Here is an 11602-nt window from a genome sequence, read left to right as displayed (position 1 = left end):
GTGCTCGGGGAAGGAACGTATGAGCTTGAAACCTTAGAAGGGAAACAAGTACCTCGGGCATGGAATATTGTCAACTTAAGGCAGTATTACCTGTAATCACCGAGCTGAGTGGACTGCAATCGCTCTCAGAGCCTAAGGGCCAAAACACCGAGCTAACGAAGACATTGGAACTATAAGACCTAGTCGCCTCTATCGCATGGGCGAACTCTAGGAGAGTGGACCATAAGTCACTCCCCCAGCCTAAGGGCTAAAACGCCGAGCTAATGAAGACATCGGCACCGTATAAGGCCTAATCGCTTCATCGGCATAGGCTAAGTATTAATACCAAAGGCAGCTCGGGTGTGAATTCTATGATGCATAGCCCGCCTCAATATACAAGTTGGACCCGCTAGAGACAACCGACTTTAACCTAAGTAACCCAGGTGCATACAGGTCGGGCATATGCTCACTGTGGTGATCACCTCGGTGTACATTATAAAAATCACCCTTACGGGGAGATGACTCAGGGTAACAATAGTTGAGAAACCCCACTTCGGGTGCTTAGCTCTAGTAGTTCGGGTGAAACAGTCACTTCGGCAAAAGAGTAAATAGCACAACACTTAACAGAAAAAAGAAACAATTTCATTAATAAAAAAGAAACCGGGCCTAACAGCCCAGGAATACTTCAACAAAGCAGAAAGAAAAGAAAAAGAAACCGGGCCTAACAGCCCGGGAATACATCAACAAAGCAGAAAGAAAAGAAAGAGAACCGGGCTCAGCCGCCCGGGAGAAACCACTTCAAGAGAAACATTTTTTCAGAAGAAAAAAGAGAGCAACCAGCCTCAAGGCTCCACCTCCTCTACATCCTCGTCACTCTCCTCCAGGGAGTCGGGCTCCTCCTCCGCCGCCGCGTCCGCCGTCTCTAGGGCCAGGTCTCTCATTGTTACACCCTCAAGGTTAAGGCCGAAGAACTTCTTCCAGACCAGCTACCAGCAAAGCTTGAACTCCCGAGCTGTAAGACTTAGAGCCGTATTCGACCTGAAGGTCGTGGAACTGCTGGGACTCTTTGAAGTCCTCCACCGCCTTAGCCCGCTCTGCCTCCACCGCGGTGTCGAAGTTGCGGGTCCTCTCATGGAGCGTGGACTCCAAGCTCTAGACCTATGGGCGAAGAAGCTCCCTCTCCGCCGCCACCCTCGAAGAATCCTCCCTATAATGAGCACTTTCCTCAGACAATCGGGAGATCCGTGCTTCTTGGTCCCTAACGAGCAGCTCCTAGGCCTCGCTCCCCTTCTAAGCTTGGAGAAACTCATCCCGGGCATGGTCGAGCTCGTGTTGGAGGCTCTGCATGTTCGACCTCTGGTTGATGGCGTCTTGGAAGAGAATGGTAGTCTGACAGGCCATGGCGTGGATAGCGGAGTTCAGTTGCCAATAAAAAGCCGAGGTAAGTGGGAGAGAAAGAGAGAAAAAAGAGGAGGAGAAAAAGGGGAGAAACGGGCACTTACCACCATGTAGTAAGTCGAGTTCACCTTGGCGAGCTCCCTGTGATGCATCCCGGCCCAGCTCGCGACCTCCTCATTGCTGGCCGCCTGCCGGCTCCTCCGCGCGGCCACGAAGAAGTTGGTGACGTTGTCGTCCTTCCCCTCGGTAGGGAACCGCGGGAAGACGGTGGGACCGGACCGCATAGCTGGAGGGTACTTCCCTTGAGGTGGGACCTCTTCTTCTTCGCCGCCTCCTGCGGCTACTCCCTCGAACGGCATAGGAGGGACCTCGGGCGACGGAACAAAGGTTGGGTCAGCAGCCTCGAACTCAGCAGTCCTAGAGGTGGATGCTTGGTCAGGGTGCGACCTCTTTGCCCTGCACTTCCGGTTGCTCGATGGTAGGCGACGTGCATCTACACCGGACATGTTGGCTGCAAGAATTACATGGCATTAGTCCAGCTCACAAAAAAAAAATGGCGACCTAAAGGTAACCTACTTGGGCTCAGGCCGGCCTGTACGAGCTTGTCCTCTGCCAAGTAGTCCGAACAGAGAAAACCGACCCCTGCCCAGGACTGCAACGTTTCCCGAATCTTCGGGTCCAACTCAATGCCCAGATCCTGGATGGCAGCCCTCTAGTGGGTCGGAAAGGGCTACCCCTCGGGGTTGCAAATTACAAAATAACCCCGCTTCCAGGCCGGGATCCTATTGGGTAGCTCGTGAAGGAGCTTGAAGTCGGGGCGGGGGGAGAAGTAATAAGAACGCCTTTCTGGATGAGCTCCATGGGAGACATTCTTGATTGACAGAATGGTAGCAAAAATATCAAGAGAAAGAGGAAGACAATATTCAAGAAACAGGGAAATAGTCCCCACCAGGTTTCGAACAGAGTTCGGGTGCAGTTGGTCAATGGTAATATTGAAATGGCAAAGAACCTCCACTATCAGAGGGTGTAGCGGGAGTCGGAGACCAGCCACAAGCTACTCCTCGAAGATCACGATCTCGTCGTGACCATGTTCCCAGGGGTAGTTGCCAGACGGGAGGCTGTAGATGAGATCCCTGGGGAGGTCATACTGAAAAACTAAGGCCCGAAGTCTCTCCATCGACATGGAAGAGGGGCTGAAGCTATCCCGGGAAGTAGAAGCAGAGTTACCAGAGGTTTCCCGAGCCTCTGAAGACCGCCCTTCAGGGTACCCAGACATTGTTTGGACAGAAGTAGAGGACTCACCGGAAAAGTGGACTGAGAAAGCAATGAAGAACAGGGAGAGCTCAAGCAAGCAAGGTGAAGGCGCGACCTCAGAACTGAATGCAAGGCAAGTTGGCATAAGGAAAATGAGGCCTGGGGCCCTCCTATTTATAGCCATTATACCAGAAAAACCAACGGTCTCGATCAAAGCAAATCCAATGGCTTACAATAAAGCTGGTTGCACGTCCTCCGAAACTGAAGTAGAGACGGTTGCACGTCTTCCCAAATTGAATGCAGTTTGGTGCATTTTTTGGCGCCCGAAAAGTCTAGAAATTGTTTGACACCCGTGCGTATACATCATGCAAACAATCAACCTAGTTTGAATTATGGGTCAAATCCACCCGTCACTTCATGAACTCCCCATGCTAGGGTGAGACCCTTATCCCGAGGAGTGGGGGGCAATTGATGGAGGGTGATTTGACCCGACCTCTTAACCAGGTGACACATGGACATGACTCAGCGTAAGTGACAGCTCAGCATGACAGCTTGGCCAAAACTTGGCGTAACGAGCTCGCTGAAGCTCCGACAGAATAACTCACAATAAGACAACTCGCTACAGCACAAGGCAGCTCGCTATAGGAGCCCGCTGCAAAGGAGTTCGCTACAAGGGAGCTCACTACAGAGGAGCTCGCTATTGAATAACTTGAAGTCTTCGGGAAGCTTCCTACCTGACAAGACCGTGCTTGTCAGACTGCTCCCACGTCTCTTGTCTGACGGCGCAACAATGCCAGTCCAGAGGACTGCGCCTACGTCTCACGTCAGGCGGTGTGGTACACACCGGCTCTGCATAATGTCTCTCAACCGACAGGACCGTACACTACAACGGATACCTGCCCCAATCAAATCAGCCTAGCGAAATAACGGCTGTAGCAGATGATCAAAGGCAGTTACACCCAATTTGATAGAACATCAGTATATAAAGGTCATGATCCCCAAGGGACAGAGGGAACTTGAACAAGGTGATTTCACGCTATCTGCACTCTTAGCTCTCTTACTATTCCCTACAGTTCTTTCTCAGAGTTCTAACTTAAGCATCGGAGTGTTCCCGCCGGGCGAACTCCCCGGTAATCCTTCACTGTCTTCTCCATCTCAAGTACTACCCGTTGCCAGGTAGGAGCCAGGCCTGTTATGGTTCCGCGCGTAGGATCTCGTCACGGGTCGGTCCATGGTGAGAAAGCCTTGCTTTCCCTTGCGCCTTCCCTTGCGTGCAGACCCTATTGCGGAAACTGAATGGGTGATTTGTCCAAGAGACCACCCAAACTCTCCCTTGGGGTGGTTTGTCCAAGAGACCACCCGAACTCTCTTCACTCTTTTCTTGACTCGAAAAAACTGAATCCTTTATTTCAATTCGTAGCTCCTTAAATAAGAGTTTACAGAAGGAAATTCCTAATTAAACTCAAATTCCAACTTGAACTCAAACTCCTAATTACCTACTCCTAATGGTAACACAACTCTTACTTAAGATAAGATAAAGATAAGGATAAGATAAGATAAGGGATAAGGGATAAGGGACAAGGAATGGTGTAGCTGGCGGCGAGTTGGCAGGCAGAGCTGATGGGTAAGATAAGTGTGGCCCCACCCTGATGAACTGTCATGTGGGCCCCACCCTGGGAGGCTCACGCGTCTCGCGGTGCTGCTGCCGTGCGGTGTGTGCTGCTGTTGTGATGTGCGTGCTGCTGCCGTGTGGTGCGTGCTACTGCCTAGTGCTGTTGTTGTGCGGTGCGTGCTACGCGCTGTCGGGCGGTGCGTGCTGCGTGCGGCCAGGCGGTGCGTGCAGCGCGCTGTCGGGCGGTACGTGCTGCGCGCTGCCGGTTGGTGTGTCCATAACATCACACCCCTCCTGGACCACGAGCTTGTCCTCAAGCTCGAATTCCGGATACGTGGCTTGGAACTCCGCCAATGAATCAAACGATTGCATACTATCTCTTAGTCCACCAACAACATGAACAACAGGGACTGCCCGTAGCTCAGTGCATAAAGCTGGTTCAGTCCACATGGCTCAAATCGAGAAGGCATGAGTAGGATGTCTGCACCCGCAGTTATTCGATGGGTCATTTGCACAGAGGAACCAACCCAACCCCTGATTTTGTCATGGTGTTGACTCTCAAGATGTTTGAGAAGCTATTCCCGGTCAGGTCTCCTAGTGCCCAACATGACTAGTTGCACATCCTGGTCCACCCTCCAAGGAATGGACTCAGCAACGAGATCAACACCTTTCTGATGGTCAAGCCTGCCAATCAACCCAATCAGAGGAACATTCTCCCGAAGAGGAAGACCAAGCTCCCTTGTAGAGCTGCTTTGCATTGAGGCTTGCCAGTCTGAAGAGTCTCCGCAGGGTAATTGGTGCAGCCATCCAATGCCAAGTAAGCATCTAACTGTGGGTTCCCTTCGTTTGTACCAATCACATTCACGATGCCCTTCAGCTTCCAATCAAACTCATTTATTATTTGATGTAGACCCCAGCCACCTTCTTTAGTTTCCAGCTCCCAGGCATAACCATGGCTTACAGTGACTACACGATCTGCTGCTCTCAGGCCAGCTGCAAGGACATTGAAGTGTTCCCCACCTCCTGGTCATATAGTTTGAAGTAGTTTTGTGGAAGATCCACATAACAGAAATCGCGTACTGGACCACGACCCCGATGTGCTATGTTGTGAATCACAGGCACGCACCGGGTATACGTACAAAAGAGAACCTTAAGAGCATCCTTACAGAAGCGAACCATGCGTTTTAAAATATCCCCTCGGCCTCCCCCATATATATTTTTCTCAATGTTGTGAAACATAGGGCTGTCCATGAACACAAAATCTATGCCATCAATATAAGCTTGAAAGAAAGTTACCTCCATATCCTGCCCATCCACCTTATATCTTTTGCGCACTCTTGTTTCTTGGGCTTCTGCATAGTTATCATACCGTGGTGGCACAATCATAACTCTATGTTCATGCCGAGCCAAAGCCTTAGGTAAAGCCCCAGCAACATCGCCAAGTCCACCTGTCTTCGACAAAGGAGCGCATTCTGTGGGTACCAATATAATGTTCGTGACATTGTCCCCGGCCAAAGGAGGAGACTTTACAGTCTCATCCTCCGTGTGCTGATCCTTGGTAATAACTGCGGCTGTAGGGGCAGCGATCTGTTGTTCGCTGGATGCCTCTGCCCAGTCCAGACGGCGACTGTTTGTGTTGGCGATTCCCTCATAACTCCTTTCTTCATTGGAGAGGAATGCTTCCAGCAGGCGTCGCATCTCCTGGACATCTTCCCTGACTTCACGAACCTCCATGCTGGTTTCTGCTAGCCTATGTTCCAGTTCGTTGACATTGAATGATAGCTGCTCCATATCGCCCGTGACGTTTGGCTCTGATACCAAATGTTATGGTCCCGCGCGTAGGATCTCGTCACGGGTCGGTCCACGGTGAGAAAGCCCTGCTTTCCCTTGCGCCTTCCCTTGCGTGCAGACCCTATTGCGGAAACTGGATGGGTGATTTGTCTAAGAGACCACCCAAACTCTCCCTTGGGGTGGTTTGTCCAAGAGACCACCCGAACTCTCCTCACTCTTTTCTTGACTCGAAAAAAACTGAATATTTTATTTCAATTCGTAGCTCCTTAAATAGGAGATTACAGAAGGAAATTCCTAATTAAACTCAAACTCCTAATTACCTACTCCTAATGGTAACACAACTCTTACTTAAGATAAGATAAAGATAAGGATAAGATAAGATAAGGGATAAGGGATAAGGAATGGTGTAGCTGGCGGCGAGTTGGCGGGCAGAGCTGATGTGGCAAGATAAGTGTGGCCCCACCCTGATGAGCTGTCATGTGGGCCCCACACTGGGCGGCGCATGCGTCTCGCGGTGCTGCTGCCGAGAGGTGCGTGCTGTTGCCGTGTGGTGCGTGCTGCTGCCTAGTGTTGCTGTCGTGCAGTGCGTGCTGTGTGCGGCCAGGCAGTGTGTGCAGCGCATTGTCGGGCGGTACGTATTGCACGCTGCCGGTTGATGTGTTCATAACAAGACCACTGCTAGATAAGAGTAACCAAATCGTGCTACATCATACATATATATATATATATTAACAGGAATTTATTATTTTTGTAATAAATTACAAAAATAAAGATAAGTTATTTTTAGTTATCATATTTATTATTGTTGACAAATCCCGTCCATCGCACGGATCCCGCTAATTAGAACTTGTGAAACCCAGCCTGGTTGCCGGCGGCGATCCCTGGTAAAATTCTCTCACCAGTCATCAATGTTTTTCCTTGTCCTTCTTAATATTCGAATTTCGAACGCCATCCTCTCTCTTCTACTCTGGCCGTGGTTGCTGGCGCCACTACCATAACCTATCACCGCTGAAGTACTTTCACTATCTGCCTCTTCTTTCCATGTTCTGTCTCTTCGCGTCCTTCTTTATCTCCAGCCATTGCCGGAACCACCATTACCCCAAACTGATCCTTGAAACACCATGAAGATGGATGTTTCATATAACCTTATCCTTCTTATCCCCTGCTGTAATATTGATTTCTCTCGTCAGTTGTAGAACCTCTTCTGCAGTTCTGCTCTAATGGTTCCTTCATATTCGAGCGAAACAATCTTTTCTTGCCTTTTCTATAATGCCTAGGCAATTTTGTTTCATTCCTTGATTCGTCTTTTTTTTTCTTATTTTGATTTTTATTTGTGATTATATTTTGCAGCACTAGACAGAAGTCGTTCTTGGGTAAGTTGGGTTTAGAGTTATTGAACATTTGACAAGTTATTAGGTGAACGACTTGGGGGAGTTCGCTATAAAATGCTTCTACGCTGTACCTCTCCAGCGTTTTATGGGCACCGAAATGATTACCTGGTTAACTCGGAATCCAGAAGTAAACCTCTATATCTGCAAAGAAAGGAATTAAATTTTTCAATGGCACATGCGAGCAGATTAAAGGGCGGGAGTGAGTCTTCTTCGATGCAGCATAAGAGCTGGATCTCTTGTTGTCTGGCTTCTAGAGAAGATCACGCCAATTCAACCAGGTACAGATTAATTCTTTAAACTATTGCATGGTCAGCATGCCTATGCTTTTTTTCGAATAGCTAATGGGCAATGACAAATGGATATGGTTGCACTTCTGCACTTTCTCCATTACTTATGGCAGTTGGAGGTTGGTCTGATACTCTGATGGTCTCTATTAGATGCTGTATGTTAGAAAAGTGTGATTCACCAATTGTGCACGTGCATTAGGATATTGCATACCATGGAGTCATTGATTAATTTCTCTCTATTGGGTGGTTTAATTCTTCTTCATCCTCAATTTATTTGTGCATATAGGAAAGATGATTTATCAGTTCATGGACTATCTGATACAATTGTGGGTGTTCTGGGAGGAGGGCAACTGGGGCGTATGTTATGTCAGGCAGCTTCACAAATGGCCATTAAAGTAGTGGTTCTGGATCCGCTTGAGAACTGCCCTGCAAGTGCACTTTCCCATGATCATATGGTTGGGAGGTTTGATGATAGTGCTACGGTTCAGGATTTTGCTAAGAGGTTGGTCTTACCTGATATAGGTTACAATATGCTAGGATTTTGATTTGTATCCTGCTATACTATCTTCAAGTTTCTATATTCATTTTATGGTTTTCAGAAGCTGATGTTCTCCTTGCTAGTTAGATGTGGAGTTCTTACAGTTGAAATTGAACATGTTGATGCCGCTACACTGGAGAAACTTGAGCAACAAGGTGTAGATTGCCAACCTAAAGCATCTACAATCCGAATAATCCAGGCATGTCCTTCTTCCTGTTGAATATGTGCCCATAATTGGCTAATTGCACAAATAGTATAGACAGTTTATGCCATTCTCATAGCTATGCAACAATCACAAATAGAACCATCATATTTATTTTGAATTTTGAAATGCCTGATTTAATATATATTTTACTCATGCTGGCTTTTATGGATGGTTATGTCATCTTTGTATTTTGCTGATATTTTCTTTTTCTATTAAGGTAAAGATTCTATTAAAAGAAAAGAGAAGAAAGTACAAGGGAGGTCCAAGAAACATCAAAGGACCATACTTTGAGGATTATGCATTGTTATGTACTTCATTCTAGTTTGATGTTTTCTATTAAAAATTGATAACACTTGCATTGTTATGCAAGTCTTTTAGATTATCAACAAGAGAAATTATGGAAGTGTTTCCACCCATCCCAAGACCCCAGATGGCTAGGACCAACATTGGGTAATGGCCTTTTAGTAAATTAGTGGAAGTTATAAGAGATTTTTGAGTTTCTTAAAAGTTGAAACTAAATCAAAACTTTTTGGTGGTTTTACCAAGGCAGTCTCCTAGGAGAAAGCACTCTATGAATGCTTATTAATGCGATACCCAGACATTTGGAGTCCAAGATGCACAACTAGATGGACACCATGGCTGGTTAGGAGCTAAAAACAGAAAATACTTGACTTGTATTGTGGTCTTTAAATGGGAATGAAGTGTTGGTGGATCTCTCTCTATATTGCTTCTCACCACAAATCTTTGTTTTTGGTCATAAATTTATTAAAAATAGAAAAGGGTACAACTGAGGGTGATGAGAGATCATCAAGAAAGAAAGAAAGGTACAAGAGGATAGAAATACAATTATAAGAAAAACTTTACCTCTAGGCCAATTCACGGAGATTCCAAAACCCAGCACCAAGATCTTTTGTAACCACCTCAAACTCTGGAAGAATGAGAACCCAATAAATGATCCTTTTCCCGCTTAGTAGAATGATATGGGTCGTTATGTATTGAATGGGTTTCTTCTCCTGTCATTCTTCTCATAATAAAGCCCAAATTGGAAGGGGAAATTAGAAAAACATTTTTTTTGTTTGATATTTTTTTTTGTGATTTGTAACTAATAAACTTTACTAATTTAAAATTAAAAAGCCTTGAATTAGCAATCTTACAGCTTTCAGCTCCATTGAGCCACCCCCTAATCACATCATACATACAAAAAATCCCAAAAGAGTTGCTTCCTAGATACCCCTTGTTTGGCTCGTGTTTCAGTTAAACCATTTGCTGATCTATTAACCCATCTGAAAGTGGCCTCAACCTCTCTTGCTTACTCCCTGATTTCTCTCATAGCTTGCCTGTGAAGCCAAATCCCTTGGCTGTTATGATTCATCCATCCCACAACTGGCATAGTGTCTCCTTCAACATCCACCTGCTTAAGGTTCAACTGCTTAGCTAGTCATATATTTAATCATTTAATTATATTTTATCAGAATTGAGATCTGCTCCTCACTAAGCACACCTCACACTGATCTCACAGCCACATCTCACCTTGTGTTGGGAACATCTTCCCATGAATAATAAATACAAGTATTGGAGATGTTCCTGATGTGTGGCCAGGACATGCTGTGAGGTTGGCTTGAGGCGTGCTGTGTGAGGAGCAGATCGGACTCATTTTATCATATAATTGCAATACTGTAATTTGTAAATTGTAAATTTGTATTCTTCCAACTTGCCATTCTATCATGCTTATCTTATTACTTGTTATCTCATTGTATTCAGAAATTACTATTAAGCAGAAATTGCTGTGTCTTATTGTATGATTATCCTCTTTCCAATCTGAAACTCAAAATGAGAAGCATGTTACTTCTGCCTCAGCATGGAATATACATTCATTTCTGTGGCATGACTTTTTCACCTAAGCTGTTGCTTACAAGGAAGAGGAGCTTTCTTCTGCTGTAGCTGGTAATTTGTCCCAACTAGTTCAGATGTATTTACAAATATTTTTAGTGTACTGTTATTTATGAAGCTTTGAGCATCTGTCTGCAGATATCTTCTTATATGTTCTGACTTGGAAATTGAACCATTATCTATGCAATGCCATCCGTTAGAACTAATGTTAGTTGAACAATATCACTGTTCTTATAGTTGTCAAAATCTCATGCTTTAAGATTTTCTTTTGATAGGAAATGGTAACTTTCATTTAAGAGAGATTAAAAGATACATCTGTCACCACTGAAAGGGTGGCTAGGCAGCCCAATTACAATAAATACAACACTACAAACAGGCCCAGAACAAAGCCTCCCTATTTACTCCTTGCTTAGCTAAAGCATCCGCCATTCTGTTTTCTGATCTTCTTGCCCACTTGAACTGCATCCTTAAGTCCCTTGCTAAAATCAAAATTTCCCTTATCAGTTGCCCGGAGTACCATGTGCCAGGTTTCAGCTTGTAGCCACCCTATAACCAGTTTGGAGTCACCTTCCACTTCTAACTGTTGCATTCCCCACTGTTTTTTCCAATCTTAGACCTTGAAGTAGGCCTTTTATTTCTGCCCCTAAAGAGTTACCTACCCCTATTTGACCCGAGTAGAGGGCCAGCACTCTTCCTCATCTCTGAAGACTCCACCAATTTCCCGATGGGCCTGGGTTACCTAGAGAGCTGCCATCTGTTAGAATACACAAATCAGGGGTATTTTGGTCATTTGGGTTTATCTATTTGAGAGTGAAAGGTCTATTTTATTTAAGTTTAAGTTATGTGTCCCATCACTTATGAGGGACAATATGGTCTTTCTTGTAACTATGTTATTGGAGATAAATACAAGTGGGTTGGCTAGAGGTGGACTGATTTTTCCTAATTTGGCCGAACCCTTCTTCTTTTCCTTCTTCTTCTCTTCTTCTTTCTCTTCTTCTTCTTCTCTACTTTAACCTAGAATCGAATAGAGATTTTACATGGTATCAGAGCAATAAAACCTAGTTCTCTTTTCCCTTTGTTTTTTCTTCTTTCCTCACTGTTTGTCTTCTTCCTGGGTTCGCCACCAACCATTTCAGCTTTCTTCGATTTTCTTCTAGCCTGAGTGGAAGCTCGACAAGAGGCTAAAAAGGAGTGGTCGTTTTGTGGTTTTGGAGGTGAGTATGCCTCCAGTTACTGTGGTGGTGGTCGTTAAGGTTG

General features: G+C 45.7%; 2 pseudogenes across 1 annotated transcript in view; one reads left to right on the top strand and one right to left on the bottom strand.

Annotated features, from left to right (window-relative positions):
- Positions 1-2431: 2431 nt before the first annotated feature.
- LOC148804081 (granule-bound starch synthase 2, chloroplastic/amyloplastic pseudogene) lies at positions 2432-6192 on the bottom strand (annotated as a pseudogene).
- Positions 6193-6924: 732 nt separating this feature from the next.
- LOC104610105 (phosphoribosylaminoimidazole carboxylase, chloroplastic-like) overlaps positions 6925-11602 on the top strand; it is a 55431-nt pseudogene continuing 50753 nt past the window's right edge. The window contains exons 1-4 of the transcript XR_016080530.1: positions 6925-7703; positions 7999-8214; positions 8338-8449; positions 10313-10399. The product of XR_016080530.1 is annotated as a phosphoribosylaminoimidazole carboxylase, chloroplastic-like (transcript). The remainder of the gene's footprint in view (positions 7704-7998; positions 8215-8337; positions 8450-10312; positions 10400-11602) is intronic.

The sequence above is a fragment of the Nelumbo nucifera genome, chromosome 1 (genome assembly GCF_055504915.1).
Source record: "Nelumbo nucifera cultivar China Antique chromosome 1, China Antique-T2T, whole genome shotgun sequence".
Classification (NCBI taxonomy): Eukaryota; Viridiplantae; Streptophyta; class Magnoliopsida; order Proteales; family Nelumbonaceae; genus Nelumbo; species Nelumbo nucifera.
The sequence above is the reverse complement of the archived record's forward strand: the minus strand, read 5'-3'. Positions and strand labels throughout refer to the sequence as shown.